Source organism: Littorina saxatilis, linkage group LG1 (assembly GCF_037325665.1).
Source record: "Littorina saxatilis isolate snail1 linkage group LG1, US_GU_Lsax_2.0, whole genome shotgun sequence".
Taxonomy (NCBI): domain Eukaryota; kingdom Metazoa; phylum Mollusca; class Gastropoda; order Littorinimorpha; family Littorinidae; genus Littorina; species Littorina saxatilis.
In genome coordinates, this window is record NC_090245.1 from 61809698 (window position 1) to 61827512 (window position 17815).

The following is a 17815-nucleotide window of genomic DNA, read 5'->3' on the forward strand; positions in this document are numbered from 1 at the left end:
ACAAAGAGGCAGGTCATGGGATAAAATATTATATTTCAGCATATGTGAATTACATGTCATCATACCAAACTGTCATACATTTTTATTCCTACATTATTCTGATTGATCACAACCAAACCTACTATCATTGGACACATCCAAATGCAAGCGCTTGTTCTTGACAACTTGCCATTGATCTAAAAATACATTTTTAGATCAGTGCAACTTGCTTGGATCTCTTGTTTGGCCTGTAGGTAAAATGTACAATGTATTTTCTGATTTGTGCACAAAAGCTTTTCTTTTTCTTCTTTTGTTTTTAACATAACAATGTTTAATGTCACTGTATGTTTGAAAGACCATGGTCACATTTGTAAAACAAATGTTAAATTAGAAAATAAATAACATTTTGGTTCACGATTTTGTCCTACACCTGTGCTGAAAATAAGACATAAAAATGTTGGTATATAAGTCACTCAAATGCAATATAGTATATGAATGGTTTGAGTTTGTTGCGGTTGACCCTGCACAGTTCGACCTATGATGTTTTTGTTGAACAATGTTGCCGTCACACCTCCCATAGGGTGACGTATTTCACAACTTCCTGTGTTACACAAACTCAGTGATGACCAATTTTGCCTTCACCCCTCCCATAGGGTGACGGATTTCACAACTTTCTACTGATGAACAATGTTGCCTTCACCCCTCCCATAGGGTGACGGATGTCACAACTTCCTGTGTACACAAACTGATGACGTATTTCACAACAAAATGGCGCTGCCCATGGTCAACCTCGAAACTAACCGTATGAATGGGGGCCTCCTGGCCCCCATAATAATAATAAAAGCAAAGAACATAGCAACAAGATATGCAAACATCTAACAAAGCCGAGCAAGCAGCATGACAGGTCCAATGAAAAACAAAGAGGCAATGAGTCGGAAACAAGATCGCGATTCTTTCCTTCGTTGCACGATCCAAATCTTCTGTGACCTTTGACCCAACGTAGCTTCCATATTCGATCACTAAGCTTAATGTTTACAACTGAAAACCGAGGGGGTGGAATACTGAGAGGAACCTACAGAACTGTGCATCCTCAAACCTCACATACTTATCCCAACATTTTATGAACTCAAAACACAGAAAGTTGCTTTCACACGCTAGCTTTGATTGCAACAACGTGCTGGGGCCCCAAAACATGTATGATCAAAACGGAACTCGTGTATGAAAGCATGGCTCCCTGTGTTGATTTGGCACTTATTCAGACCAGCTTTTTTGTCGGTCCTCGGGGGGCACGATATGCTCCCCCTCGGACCGACAAAAAAGATGGTCTGTCAACAACCCATCAAACATCTTATAATGTCTAAACAAATTTAAAGTCCTTGAATATTTACTCTTTTCTCCTGTAGAATTTCTTTAGTGACTGCTCTAAATGTATATTCTGAGTCTAACCATATGTTGTGGCAATGCTGTCTCTTATCTAAACTTGGCCCAAAAATGATTGCAACAAATTTCAAACCCAAATACAAGCATTAATCCTCGTGTCATTTCATTAAAACTGTGTGTGCCAGTTAAGGCCGTCCACTTATCCTTCAGGATCACCCTTTAGATTAAATATTTATTTTACAGGGATCACGTGACCGCCGCTCAAGTAAGGGTACCCTCAAAATCGACCAGACAAAAACGGAAGGGCCGATGTAAAAATCGACAACAAATCACAATAGACAAAACTTTGCAACTTTGACATACGAGAAGAAAATCAAACCAATTATCTACCCTGAACAGATAGTTTTAAAACTAAAGGGGGAGTTTACGTCCTCACAGAAACTGTTTCTATTAGGGACATGAGTTGGTAATGCGCTAAACGGCTGGTAAAAGTGAGAGAAGAGGGGAGGATGACAGGGTGGGCAGGAGTGGTGATGATAAAAGTTTATTAAGAGGAATAAATTCTTCTTCTAGATAGTGTGATTTAATATATTTGGGTTTGGCACCCGTTGTCTCCAAAAGCATTGGGGGTAGGATTTTAAAAGTATACGTTTATTTTCCAAAATGGTACTTTATAAAAGGTGATAACATTTCAGAGCCACTTTATAAAATCAAGGGTTAGAAAAGGTGATTGAGATTTGTACAGAGAGAGCTTAAAAACAGATATGTACAGTACGTAGGCCTTGTTACATTTCACTTGCAGTTTAAAGGAGCTAAAAACGATAGTTTTGTTTTGCTACCTTGCGTTTTATGCGTGCTGTGCTATTTCTACTGATGCAGGTGTCGATCGCAAGAGCGGTCAAAAACGGGACGTTTTGCGTCCATTTTTATGGGTATCATGTCAAAAAGCGCTATATTTTAGCAATAATTTGGTGGATTGCTTTGCAATTTTCAGAATATTTTACCAACACACTAGAAATACTTCGTGCGAAATTGTGATGTGACACAATGTTTCGGAAAATGTTGCTAAACTCGTCATAGGATTGTTCACTTGTGTCCAAAAAATTCATGACTTTGCATATCTACAGATAAATGATTGATACAGATTCTGTCAAATTTTCATTTGCATGTAGCCGCTGGCGTGAATTTGCTAGTCATGCAAACACATGAGAAAAAAATGGAACGTTCACGCTGTTTCGCGCTGACAATTGTTATCGCCGCGTGACTCTTAAAATATGCTATGGTCACGCTTGGCTGGGCATCGCTGTGGCACCAGAATCATTGCTTAAATCAAGCGTGTTTACAGGCCTAGCAAATCTGCGTCAGTGCTTATACGCACATAAAACTTTTGCAGTGTGTGTATTAATCAATTTTCTAAAGAAATGCACAGTCATGCATTGTTTTAACACAAGTGAACAATCCTATGACGAGTTTAAAAACTTCTTTAAAAAAAAAAAGCATAACATTTTAACAAATAATTGTAACAATCCATAGTTTCGCACGACGTATCTCTAGTATGTTGGTAAAATATTCTGAACGTTTCAAAGCAATCCACCAAGTCATTGCTAAAAGTGCAGCCTTTTTTGTCATGATACCCCTAACAAATTACGCAAACAGTCCCGTTTTTGTCCGCTCTTGCGATCGACACCTGCATCAGTAGGAATAGCGTAGCACACGCAAAACGCAAGGTAGCAAAACAAAACAATCTGTTCAGGGTAGATAATGTTAATTGGTTTGACTTTCATTTGGAGTGTCAAAGTTGCAAAAGTTTTGCAATTGTGTTTTTTTTTCGATTTTTAAATCGGCCCTTCCGTTTTTGTCTGGTCGATTTTGAGGGTACCCTTACTTGAGCGGCGGTCACGTGATCCCTGTAAAAGAAATATGTAATCCAAAAGGTGATCCTGAAGGTTAAGGGAACGGCCTTAACTTGAAATTTGGGTTTGAAATTTGTTGCAATGTTTTGGCCAAGTTTAGTTTGTAAAGAATATCACAGCGCTGAATCAGCGGTAGTGCCCTCTAGGGTACAGCAGCATCTAAAGCCACACATTCCTGCATCATTAAGCATACTCACCCCCCCCCTCCTCCCCCCTCGGGGGCGACAACCACAAGCCATAATGGCGACTGTGGATTCCTTTATTTGAGATCTCTGGTATAGGACCACTCTGATTGCTTCGGTGACAGCAGACACAGTACAGTGATTGGAGGGTGTAGCAATTTAAACGGGAGGGCACTAACCTATTGCACTATCGACCGTCCTATCCATCTGTCCCCTTGCCGTCCGTTCGCGACTAGTACTGCTCTTCACAAAATCCTTTCCTTTTCCAAGATTTTAAAGTTCTAACCTGTGTGAAAAGTTCGTTTACCCGTTCTGTATTTCACCGTATGCACCTGTCGTTCCGAAAGGGGAAACATGAACGGACAGAGAGAGAGAGAGAGAGAGAGAGAGAGAGAGAGAGAGAGAGAGAGAGAGAGAGAGAGAGAGAGAGAGAGAGAGAGAGAGAGAGAGAGAGAGAGAGAGAGAGAGAGAGAGAGAGAGCTGGCGCTATGTTTTACAGTTTAGTGCGGTGACCGTACCAAAACTCATGCTCCAACCCACCAGTAATTGCAACCAAAAAATGTGTTTGCTGGAATGTTCTCAAGACAGTGTGGTTAGTGTCCAGTGAGAATTATAAGTTTCCAGCTATCTGCATAATCCAGTAATTTGCATATTAATGACGTCAAACATTAGTCGAAAAGGAAACTGTTCTGTTCTATAAGATACGCCTATCATGTTTCGTCTCGTTAGAAAGATCTTGGTTCAGAGGACTCAGAAATGCAGCTATTTCATATTTATGACGGCAGTAGTTCACGCAAAATGCGTTGAAAATAGCTTCGGAGTGCTTTTTTGCACACACACACACACACACACACACACACACACACACACACACACACACACACACACAGAGAAAAATACACACACAGAGAAAAATACACACACATGTGCTCTCAAGCACACACACACTCTTTTACTCTCTCACATCTGCTTGTCAATATGCCCCGTCTTATTCAATAAAGCCCGACGGGGAATTGGAGCAACTGGCACCACGACACTTTCCCCAGCCAGGCGAAAACTCGAGTCCGTGTTTACGTCAGCTTCATTTTCTGGTGTCAGAGTCAGTCTTACATGCACACCGAATCACTTTCAGAAGAGCTGCTGGTGCTGGTGGTAGCTAGGCCCGATATGCATGGAACATAAAACTTCGCCATCCAGCTTCCAACCCCAATCGGTTTGAGTAAGAGTGTCATTTCTTAGCCACTGCTTAAACTGGAGGTAGACTCTTAGACTGTAATATTTCGCAGCAGCCGAGGTGGGGAGGAGGGTATGAACCTGGACGTACGATGTCCCTATAGCAACTTTTGTGCAGAAGAGACGATGTCGAAGTGCGCCGAGACTTTCATCTGGAATGCCATTGTACAGAAGCGCAAGTGCTTTTTATCCAGCACACAAAACATCTTCTTGTGTCTGTATTTCAAGAAAGGCTGCAGCAAGACACTGTAGTTGGGTACTGTTCATCAACTTTCTGAGTGCTGCGCGCTCCTTTCCCAATGCCAAAGGGTCTTGATGTTGTGTCCGAGCCTGTTAGAGCATGCAGAAAGAGAAACAGGCGGCGAACGTTGTACATCTTAGCAATCAATGTCCTCATGCTCAAGGCTTGTTGTAATCGAGGAAGTGTTGTCTGGACTTGGGTATTCTTTTCTGCTGGTGTTAATCTTCTTAATGTCACTTTTGATAAATTCAGCAGCAGCTCTGTCTTTTTGAGTTTCTTTGTCGGTCGTCTCAGGTGCTGAATAAAAGGAATAAAGAATAGACCATGTAATCCTCTGAAATGTGACCACGTTTGCTTTCCCATCCATATGTGTGATGATAAGTTCATCACCAAAATGTTTCTTTACTTCTTCTTTGATCTTTGAGTGACTATAACAGTCATCACCTGTTAACTCTTGCATTTTTCTGATGAGGTCGATGATGGTGACTTGTTCTGTATCGTTTTCTTGCAGATGATTGACAACTTTTCTGAACGCTTCTGCTCTATTCTCATCGACTGGTCTTCCTTGTTTTGGTCTGTTGTTGTCCGTTTCGGATGCAAAGCACTTTGTAAGTTTCCTTTTTTTCTAAAATTGGTACTGCATGATTGGTGGTACAAAGCATCAGTTGCTGGAAGGTACGAGACGAAAAAGTGCGAACAGGAAGTACTGTTGAACCTCGTCTTGAAGCAAGTCCTGCATGCATGCCACAAAATAAACAACATCTCCTGAAATCAAAGGACTCATTCTTTGACCACAGTCCTTGGTTCACATTTTCTGATTCAATAACTCACTTATTCCGTTAGCTTACAGCTTATAAAACTAACTGAGTACTACAGGACACTTTATCTACCAGTCTGTGTTGATTTAATTTTTGTTGCAATTAGTTATATCCCTTTTGCCACCGTAATTTAACCGTATTTCAGTGTTGGGTCATTCAAGACCCTTAAAGGACCCCAACAGGCTTTTGTTGGTTTCATAAACGCGTTTATTTGCGTTTTGGCGTGACTTAGGCTAACCAGACATTTGCATGCCGTAGGAAATTGTTTTCTCACCTTCCCTCACAGTGTTTAGTTTATTTCGGAATCGTTTTGGGCCATAATCCGACGAATTTCGTGGCTGAAGCGAAGCGTTTTTGTGTTCCGATCTGGCGGCCATTGTATCTCGAACGTCCGCGAGAATTACGGAAGTGGTGAATTCTGGGTAAAAATTACGATGACGTCACAACCAGTTATCATGGCAGAAGCAACTTCAGCTGCTGAACCTTACAGTTTTGAGCCGCCAGCATCTTTGCTGGAGTCGTCTGAAGATGACGAAAGTGCCAGCAGCGACGAGAGCAGTACCGTTGACGAAGCTGACGATCACATCCCTGCTGCAGAAAATGATGGAAGGTAAAAAGCATGCACTCGCACGCGGCAAACCTGGCGTCTGCTACAGTCTGCTGAGAACTTCTTTCCTGTTGCTTTGTTGCTCAGAATTCAGGTGTCAGCATTTGCTCGCTAGTGTGCAAGGGCTTGTGTATATATATATTGATGAAAAGTTCATGTGAGAATCGTAATTTAGTACAGCTGTGTTTCTGAAGTTCAGTTTGAACTTTACTCCTCACAACGGTACATAAATTATGTACCGTGTATCATTCTGTATACATGTATGTATTATGATGGAGAGACACGGAATTTTCACTTGTTAATCAAATGTGATTACTAAAAAAAAGAAGAAGGTTAAGACACGAGAGAAATGCCCGTACCAAAATGAATGGGTTGTGTATTACAAGGTAGAATTTTTATTGACTTCTCAATCTCAGGGCATGGTGTCAGTGTGGCCACTGTGTTGTGTGGCCTGGCCAGCGAAGGAGGGAGAAGGTGTGTTGCCACCATTACCCTCAAGTTACAGGAAAATTTGAGGGGGGGGGGGGAGGGATGCAGTGCATCACCATATACCAGGGTTTTCGTGACAATTGTCTCCCAAGGTAACTGAATGTATTTATTTGTGTTTTGTGCATGTACGTAACATTGCATATAGTTATGAAAGAGAATGACTTTGATCTGCGCGTCACAAGTTACATTCACACACTGACATCAACTGACTTTCATGGTAACAGAGGAAATTTACTTTTTAAATTTCTCAACTCGTTATGATAATCACACAAATATGCATGCGCACACACTTTCTTCAGATACAATCTTCTAGTTTCAGTTCAATTCAGTTAACATACATGGGCCACTCACAAGTAATTCACACTATATGTTTGCAATAATAATAATTGTCAGTAAGTACTGGTGTCACATGACTGATGTGAACCAGTTGATTGGCTAATGGCGATGCACTTAAAACTGTTAGCGCACTCTTGGAGTGCGCTAACTTTTCCACAGAGCGTATTCTTCCGCCCTTTGCCTAAGCGAGACTGTACTCTCATCCTCAGAATTGATTAATGACATGTAGCTTATATTCTCCACAATACCAAATGACCATAAATTTCCTGCGGCTCAATTAAAGCAGAAGTGGGTTTTTTTCTGACAGATTGCATGTGCCTGTGCCACAGTGAAGCCCACTGATCTAAAAATAGAAGCCGCTGTGTCTCATCTCATTTTCGACTTGCATAGATTCTTCTCATATGCCGTGTTAGTGGCATGTAGCTTATTATCCACATTACCAAATGATGAGTTAGTATACAATTCCCAGCGGCTAACAGAAAACACAAGTGTTATTTCGATAACGTACCAGCTAGACAAGCATTTGGAAGTCGACTGACTCGATCGACTCTGTCATACGTAGCAGACTACACTGAAATACGACTGCATCAGTTCAGTAAATGAATGGTTTCCGAATTATTATTTCAAGGCAACAACAATCGGAATCGAAAACGTGTAGGGTTCAGAACGTTCTTACCATGTATAAGATTTATTACTAGCCTGCCTCATGCCTGCAGACTCAGTGCAACGTGACGAGCAATTTTTGTTTTTGAAATGAGACTGCAGTGGTTCGATTGCCTTAGCCTAGCAGACGACATAAACCCCGCTCAGCAAATTAACATGTTGGGCAAATGTGAACGAAAAAACGATGGGGATATAATACGTGTAGGGTTCAGAGCATTCTTACCGTCCATATTTAGTACCAGACTCCCCGATGAGTGTAGATACAACACGAGAAACATACCACATTCATTTTGAAAATGTGCTAACCGTCGACCAGTCCTTGGAGTCAATTCAAGGGGCGCCACTCTGCACAGTCAATCCGTCGAAGCGAGCTGAAGGTTTCGAATCACAAATAACTAAGAGCACAGTTCTTTCTCCGAGTTCAAATGAGGTCTCCATGAAAGATCATCACTTTTTTAGCTTAACGCCACACTGGAATTACAAAAGTAGATTTTACACGACCTGACCACACAGTTATGCCTATTCAAATGCGCGTAGCAAAATGTGCGTTTTGAATCTTTTTTTTTCTCTGGCGGTACTGACAATATCGTTATTGAAACAATCCCAGTGCACTAAGGGATTTATAGAGCAAATCTCGAAAATAATTATTGCTCTATAAATCCCTTAGTGCACTGGGATGTCTCAATAACTTAAATAATAATAATAATAATAATAATAATAAAAACTTTAAAAATTGCAATAATGTAAAACATCTGTCAATACCAGGTACACCATTGAATCAGTGATAATCCTGCTCAAGCAGTCACTGAGGAAAAGGTGGAAAGAAGAGTTTGAGAACAAGGATGAGCCACACATGTACAAAAATGAATCATGTTACTCCACCCTACACCCTCCTTGTTCATGTAAACTTATACTTGTGTTCATCTAAAACCAAAAGTAACAAAGAATGTGCTATTTATTTAGTTCTCACTGCTTCACAATTGTTAGGTTGATCTCTGAATCATTCTAGCATCTTTATTGAAGTGATACTGTGTTTTATTTAAGGACTTGCATCTTTTATCTTCCTGGTTGAATCTAAATTCAACTGGAACTACCCACCCACCCAGCCCCACCAAATAAAAAAATTAAAAAAATTAATCAAGATTAGATCAATACTGCACTAATGTGAAATTAATCTTTGGCAGTCTTTACACCCCAAGAATCATTATTTTTAATTTACTGTTTGAAAACTTCATACTTCCTTCTAACTGTTGCCTTATCGTTTTAGCCTGGTGATTAAAGACAAAACTGTATTTTTCCAGGACATATCGGCATGTTGCGTACAGCAACTTTGTGCGATGGGTCTGGCACACTACGGGCAGGAAAAACAGGACCCGGCTTCCACAGTTTCTTTGTTTTGGGGTCCAGCTGATTCATTTTCACAGCCCATTCCTGCTTGAGCCTTGAGTCGGATGGAAACAAATGAAAACTCAAGCCTGAGTCCTTTTTTTGCAACTCCGAACATTCGGCAGCAGCATACTCTCTCGGCATGATGTCGGGAGTACGCGCGCATCCACGACTGCAGCAAAGACGCAGACCGAACGTCGCTACTTTCGCTTCCGATTTCTGTTAGTGACGTCCCAGCCAAGGGCTTGCCGCCGCGGGGATTTTGAAGTCTCGGGTAGCAGACGAATTTGGCCGCTTTTTGAGCATGCATTTTGTGTAAAAGTAGACTGATGCAACACAAAGCCTGTGATTTACAGTTCGGTTTTTGCATCTTTAGATGCTTACCTATATCATTAAATCAACCCCAACTGCTTTATCTGACCTTAAAAAGAGCCTGTTGGGGTCCTTTAATTTGAATCAAGGGAAACAACTTAAGGACTTTTCCAGAGGTAGTGTATTTTGCAAGAACAGCTTCCAAAAATAACCGCAGTCACACACACACACACACACACACACACACACACACACACACACACACACACACACACACACAGGATCAGGTTAGGACAAACACATTCTGCGGGTAAGATTGGTGGGATGGGGTCTGAGGCCGGTAAGGGATTTGGGGGTAGCAGTGACGAAAGCGGTGGGTTTCGGCGGTTTTCCCGGGTGTTATGGCGAGTCATATCTGTGTAGGCGATTAACAACCCAAGCCGATCTCGATCTGTTCAAGTCAAAAGCAAAGCTAAAGTCACGGATACGAAGAAGTTTACCGAAAAACATCGATCCCAAGGACACAGGTTGTAACTATACAAAGCATTTCGGTTTTGATTCAATCAAAGCTGCACCCACATTAATCCGAACGTGAACCTTCGAGGATCCACGCAACTTCATTACAATGTTGAAAAAGACGTCACAATATCACCACAGATCTAGTTGGTCTTGTTTTTGTGTCACATCAAAGAAACGAAGCAAATCTCCCGCTTTTATTGCACACTGAAAAAACGTTCATGAAGCTAGTTATCTGAAAATATTTTTTTGAGGTTGTAAGTCAATTGCATCGCTGAGATGTACTGGTTCGAACACACGACAAAGGTTCGAAATGTACCGCATTTTGGCCCTTTTTACGGCTAAAATAGGGTGTCGCCATTGAAAAACTCGTCCACGCGCGTTTTAGATCTATTTACTTGGTTGACTAAAACCGTCATACCTGCCCAAAGCCGCTTTGCGGGAAACAAATCACTACCGCAATGCTCGAGAATGGTTTTACAAGATAGTCACATTTCCTTGTTCTAGTCCGAGTGGATTTGAAGATATGGCGAATTGAAAATGCCGATTCTTTTGCTAGAAATACCGCAAAGAAGGAATTGACCTAGAGCTACTATTAGCAAGGCGCCATGCGCACACTTGACCGAATTATGTTATTCCCACATTACAATCTGGCGATCTCTAAAACTCAAGAAGTATCTCAGAACAATAGATGATGTTATTGAACATTTCAGATTACAAGAAAAACCTGGTTTGGTACTTGCTTTGGATTTTCAAAAAGCATTTGACAGCATATCGAAAGAGTTTATGTTATATACCTTTAAGAGATACGGGTTTGGAACAGATTTTTTGCGATGGGTAGAAGTATTGTTCAGTAGCACAAGAAGTTTCATTGGATACAACGGTTGGCTCTCAAGTGATTTTGAAGGCAGCTGTGGGGTGCGACAAGGTTGTCCTTTCTCACCACTGGCTTTTGTTATTGGAATTGAGTTGCTTGCAACCCGATTTGGAAAAGGTGAAGTAAAAGGTTTGGAAATTGAAACTGGCGATTCAGAAGAATTGCATATGTTTAAACAGATTTTGAAGGCACTTTTGTATGCCGATGATGTTACCTTGTTTTTGCGTGATAAAGATGATATTAAAGTTGTTTTGGGGATATTAAACGAGTTTGCGATTATATCTGGTTTGAACATGAATAGAGTAAAATCAGAAGCAATGTGGATTGGATCAAATCGGAATAGCAACGAGGGAGGACACGGATTAAGATGGGTTAAACAAATCAAGATTTTGGGAATATATATTTTTTAATTTGGTGGAAATCTGATGCCTAAGTGTTCTTTCACCAAAGGTTTTGGTCCTTGTTTTGGGGATGCGGAGGAAAGTTTCAGAGGAGGGAACGAGAAGGCTCGTAGATAATGAGGGCATTGGACAGATAGGGGGGAAGTGATATATAAAATAATCGTGTTTCTTCCTTTTAAGCCCATTTTTCAATCCAACACAACAAAACTATATATTTTGGGATACAAGAGGCAATACAGAATACAGTGATGTTACCTTTGTGTTTCAAATATCGATTTATTCAGAAAAAAATCTGCAAATTTTGAGTGAACAGTTCATAAGCGAATTTTCAAGGTACCATGCTGAAATGCAATCCCATAGTCCGGACTAAGTCAAAGATCATGTAACGATAATTACAAACAAATTTATCAAAAACTGCAGCCGTGAGAGTGACGCCGAAATACTTTCAAGCGACTGCTCTCAAAAATGTCTGTACCAATTTTCATAACAATCCCTTCGGTAGTTTTTGATAAATGCTTTTCACACACACACAGCCACACATGCATCGGGAGACAAACCTCGCTCTCTGCTCTTGTTAAAATATTCAGTCATTAATGACTGAATGTTAAAAACGTGAAATATGAGGACTTTGCCCTTCTCTATTTTCTATGTGTTAAAAGGGGATATTTGAGTGTTACATTGCAAAGAGTGTGCAAAGCGAATTAAGTTCTCCACGCCTACGCCACTTCAAGATCGAAGATGTATGGGAACGCTGTAGTGGTTATTGCTCTGCACAATCTTGGCACAACGGGTCTCTACCTCTTGTGTAAACGACATCGAGGGGATCGGATATCTGTTTATAGCTTTTGTACGTATCTATACATCCACACTGTCAACTCCACACTTTGTTTGGTGGGAGTATCACAAGTCCGTACTCGCCGATTTGTTTGCTTCTTTGTTGTTGTTGTTGTTGTTGTTGTTGTTGTTGTTGTTGTTGTTGTTTTTGGGTGGTGTAGTGGTGGTGGGTAAACAGAAACAATGATTAACCAGTTAGCTGGGTCCAGTTTCCATTGATTCTGTTTCTGTAACCTAATCACTAGCAGTTGTTTGTTGTTGACTTTGTTATTGTGTTTGTGTGTGCTTATGTGTGTGTGTGTGTGTGTGTGTGTGTGTGTGTGTGTGTGTGTGTGTGTGTGTGTGTGTGTGTGTGTGTGTGTGTGTGTGTGTGTGTGTGTGTGTGTTACATGACATCAAGAATAGAAACTTTTAGAGACTAAGATTACACAAGACAGAACTTAAAATGCATCAAGCAACAACAGATGTACATGATGACATGTCAACATCTACGAATTAAAGAAGAATCGAGGGTACAAACACATGAACGTACAATTCAATGAATACATCAAATGATTTATTGTAAGAACAAATTACAGGATAACAACAATCAAAGAAGGCATTCGTGGTATTCTACTGAGGCCGAACTTAAGGAGGTGTGCTATGGCAGACACGCGCTCTAGATTGCTCAACATTCTTTGCTTGAGTTTGATGTTCACAAAAGATACGATGACGCTTATTGACAATAGGCATCAACTTTCAGGGATAGGCAGCTAAAAATGTAAACCACACAGAAATGGTAGGTTTTCTTTTCAAAAATAAACTTAATGAAAGTGTCTTAAATACTTACACTATTCTAAAAAACACCAATTAGACTGCCAACGTTCTAAAATTCAGCATAAAATAAACAAGAAAGGTATGTTGTTGGACATTTTAATTATTGATTAAACAAAACGTTGCGTTCACAGATATATCGACCCAGCGGTATTTTAAGTGCACAGACATACACTAATTAGACAAAACTTGTCTGACAAAATGTTCAGCCGCTTGCAGAGAAGACACAAGCGAATGAGGCCTTACACTAAGTAAATTACATGTGTAAAGACGTTCGTTTACTCTTCGTTTGAGCTTTAATTAAAAGGTGCCAAATCGTTGCAGCGAAGTGTCACACTTCTGTCCGGAAAAGATCGACCTGGCTTTATCCATGAATACACTTCCCTGATTTTGTTCAATTTTTCTTTTTTTCCATTCAGTGATTCCGTGTACACACAATGTCTTTGTGCCTCCCGAGTAGTGTCAATACCCCGATCCACCGTTTGTGTTATTGATACTCTCTGATGCCAACAGGCTTGGCGGAACGTCATCATAATTCCATACCCTTTCCCCGCGACATTTATTGACCTGCCTCCAGAGAGAGAGAGAGAGAGAGAGAGAGAGAGAGAGAGAGAGAGAGAGAGAGAGAGGGAGAGAGAGAGAGAGAGAGAGAGAGAGAGAGAGAGAGAGAGAGAGAGAGAGAGATGGAACTTTATTGTTCAAGGATAGAGGTTTAGCCCGACGCCTTTTCTTACAACCGGTCCTTACTTCTAATACAAATGTCTAATAAATGATAAACAAGTAAAACAACATGACAAATAAACAAATTAAACGAACGAACCAGCAAACAATCGACAAGTAAGCAAACAAGCAAATAAACACAAACAACAAAATGACAAAGTAAGCAACATACAAATCGAAAGCGAAACATGTTAATTGAGGTTACACATGTAAAGTGATCGACGGACAGACAGACAGACATACAGAGAGAGAGAAAGGGAGGGGGGGGGGGGTGTCAAGGAAGGAGAGACGAAAAAGGCGGAGACATACATAAATAAAGGAACGGAGAGAGAGAATCCAAAATGGGATTTGGATTCAAAGCTCTCCAACTTTTTTTCTGTAGAGGTTCCACCGTATAGACGTTGCGGGGAAGACGGGACCGACAACGACGACTGAACCGAGACAGGTGTGTTGTCGTTCGGCGTCATCGCTCGTACTGACACAAGTAGCGTTTGCGGGGAGAACGAGCGCCAGTGGCCTGAAGAAGAAAACTCCTGGACCCGTATGCATGAACTGGAAGTCAGAAACACTGGAAGTAGAGGCCTCTTTTGAAAGTGGGAACTCCCGAAGTTAACTTTTTAACTGTTCCCTATGCATGAACTCCGTAGTGCTGACTTCGAGAGTATTCGGTCAAGGTCGCGAAAATTGGGGGAATCCCAACTAGTACATGCGTTTGTTAACAGTAAGCTTGGCGACCAGAAGAAACAAGTCTCATCGCGAGTTCTAAAGACTAAAAGGGCGAACATTGTAGTACTAACAGCGTTATTGCTGTTGTTTTTTGAATGGTTAAACGAAAGGGTCGGTTCAAACCTGTGATGATTGTCTTGGAATCGAATGACTGCCTAGCTATGACAATGACTTTGTTGACCTGAATGTTGGGGAGAAAAATAAAATTAATGATTATGTTGAACTTTTTTTCTCTTTTTTGTATATTTTTTTATCTCAGTTGCATGCAGGCAGCTTCAACCCTTTCTTTTTTGCCTCTTTTTTTGTTTTTTGTTTGTTTGTTATCGGGGAGCATCCTTCTTTATTGATCTTTTTTCTGTTCTTTTTTCCGGCTTTTTATATTAAAGTCAAGATTGGATTTTTTGTGAAAGCATAGGACAGTTTCTTTACGCAATTAAAAACAAGTCGCGTAAGGCGAAATTACTACATTTAGTCAAGCTGTGGAACTCACAGAATGAAATTGAACGTAGTCCGCCGCTAGTGCAAAAGGCAGTGAAAGTGACGAGCCTGTTTGGCGCGGTAGCGGTTGCGCTGTGCTTCATAGCACGCTTTACTGTACCTCTCTTCGTTTTAACTTTCTGAGCGTGTTTTTAATCCAAACATATCATATATATATATGTTTTTGGAATCAGGAACCGACAAAGAATAAGATGAAAGTGTTTTTAAATTGATTTTGAAAATTTAATTTTGATCATAATTTTAATTTTTTTTAATTTTCAGAGCTTGTTTTTAATCCAAATATAACATATTTATATGTTTTTGGAATCAGAAAATGATGAAGAATAAGATGAACGTAAATTTGGATCGTTTTATAAAAAATGTTTTTTTTTTACAATTTTCAGATTTTTAATGACCAAAGTCATTAATTAATTTTTAAGCCACCAAGCTGAAATGCAATACCGAAGTCCGGCCTTCGTCGAAGATTGCTTGGCCAAAATTTCAATCAATTTGAGTAAAAACTGAGGGTGTGACAGTGGCGCCTCAACTTTTACAAAATGCCGGATATGACGTCATCAAAGACATTTATCGAAAAAATGAAAAAAACGTCCGGGGATATCATACCCAGGAACTCTCATGTAAAATTTCATAAAGATCGGTCCAGTAGTTTACTCTGAATCGCTCTATACACACACACACGCACACACATACACACATACACACATACACCATGACCCTCGTCTCGATTCCCCCTCTATGTTAAAACATTTAGTCAAAACTTGACTAAATCTAAAAATGAACACAGAGACAAAAACCGGTTGTTGCAGCGAATGCAATTGAGGCCTATAAAAAAAAACATCAATACATTTTTTTTTATAAAAAAACTTTTGCTTTCAGCGGCACTTGAACCCGGAGCGCCGGATCGAATTTCCGAATCCGTAACCACTGCACCATGCTACTCGTGTGAAAACAAGCGTGATGAAAAGATGTTATTCAGTCGTGATGGTTTGAAAGCTTGCCACCTTCGCCGAACATAGACCATTTATCCTGGACCGCCAACTAGCTCTCTCTCCGCTCTTTCTCTCTATTACGAGGTAGCGGCCTCTCGCATTTAGGAACCTACGCTTACAAGCCTTTCAGAAATCAGGGGGACGTGATATCCGGTGTCGATTGTAAACATGGACGAAGTTGCCGAGGTAAGTTCTGAAAATGCGAAAATAAACTCAGCAAAAGTGCATATGGAACATGTTTTTCGATGAGTTTTGTTAAGTTTAGTTTGGAGTTTTGGAAAATCCAGTTCATTGTCACCTCCCATTGTCACAAATAACTGGAGCGTGCTTTCTTTTCACTGTCTTCGAATCGCTGGTCTTTCAAACCGGACGCGACGCGCCCCTGAAAGTCGAGAGTCGTAACCTCGAAGGGTCACGTGACGAGTTGGCGGTCCAGGCTATTTGGTCTATGGCCGAATGACTCAAGCACGTTTTTTACGGTTTAGTAACTGATCGAACTGTCGCTTTTGAGCCACTCTGTTTTAAGCATTTCACCTAAATTAAACAAGAATGTCACAGTTTGTGTCTATGGTGCAAGGTAGCCGACCGTCTCATTGTAGCCAAGTTACGACAGTTGCTCGATTGACGCATTTCACGTCTTCGATATTCTGTCTGAGCTCATTTCCCAATGAGCTGCCTTAAAAACAGGAATGTCCTGCAATTGTAGTATGCGTTGGAGGTTTCTTTTGGATGGGTAAGGACATTTAAGAAGCAATATCGTCGTATAATGATGTCAAGTGAGAGACCCTGCAAATTAACATTGAAAGTGGGAACTTCGGAAGCAAAGTTCCCAGCTACTCGGTATGCAAGAGCTAAATTGAAAGCCGAAGTAGTGGCTTCGAGAGTTCTGAGGTCAAGGTCGAGGAAATTGGGGGATTCCCAATTAGTGCGCATGCGTTTGTAAACGGTAGGCTTGGTGACCAGAGAAAACAAATCTCATCGCGAGTTCGTAAATGGGCGAACGTTGATCGCGCTGTAGCTTTTACTATAGTTGTTACTTCTGCCTGGTTGAACGAAAGGGTCGGTTCAAAGCTGTGATGATTGTCTTGAAATTGAATGACTGTCTATAATAATGATTTTGTTGACCAGAATGTTGGGGAGAATAAAACATTTTTTGTTTATGTGGTAGCGAAGTCGGTTATGTTAAACCTCTTCTTTTTTTAATGATTGTGTATCGGTAAAACTGTTTTGGACAAAATAGGTTGGTTAGAGCGAACGTTTGGGTTACTGGTAAATTTGAAAAGGCAGAAATCAATCAGTGTTTGGAGAATCAAGATATAAGGTGTAGTGAAAAGAAGATAAGTTCAGTGACTTTCATATTAATAGGGAAAATGTGTGTCCGAATTTTTACAAAAGATAAATTGTTGTACTTTGGTATTTGTACATTTTGTTTGTCCTCGTTAATTGTGAACAGGATGTATGTTTATATAAAGTTGAAAGTCAAGATTGGATTTGTTTAGCCTACGCGCGTGTGTGCATGTGTGTTAGACATAGACATAGAACACCGTATTATCTCAATTACGAGAAACTCGGGTGTGGTGAATCATAATAAACAACATAAAACGTAAGAACATCAATAAAATATCGAGGCACAAATACTCAGCTCATGATAGTGTGTGGTAAGGGGAGATGGGGGGGGTACACACACACACACACACACACTCACACACACACACACACACAAACACACACACACACACACACACACACACACACACACACACCGTCGAACACACACATAACGTCGAACACACACACACACACACGTACACACACACACACACACAAACACACACACACACACCGTCGAACACACACATAACATCGAACACACACACTCATACACACTCACACACACACATG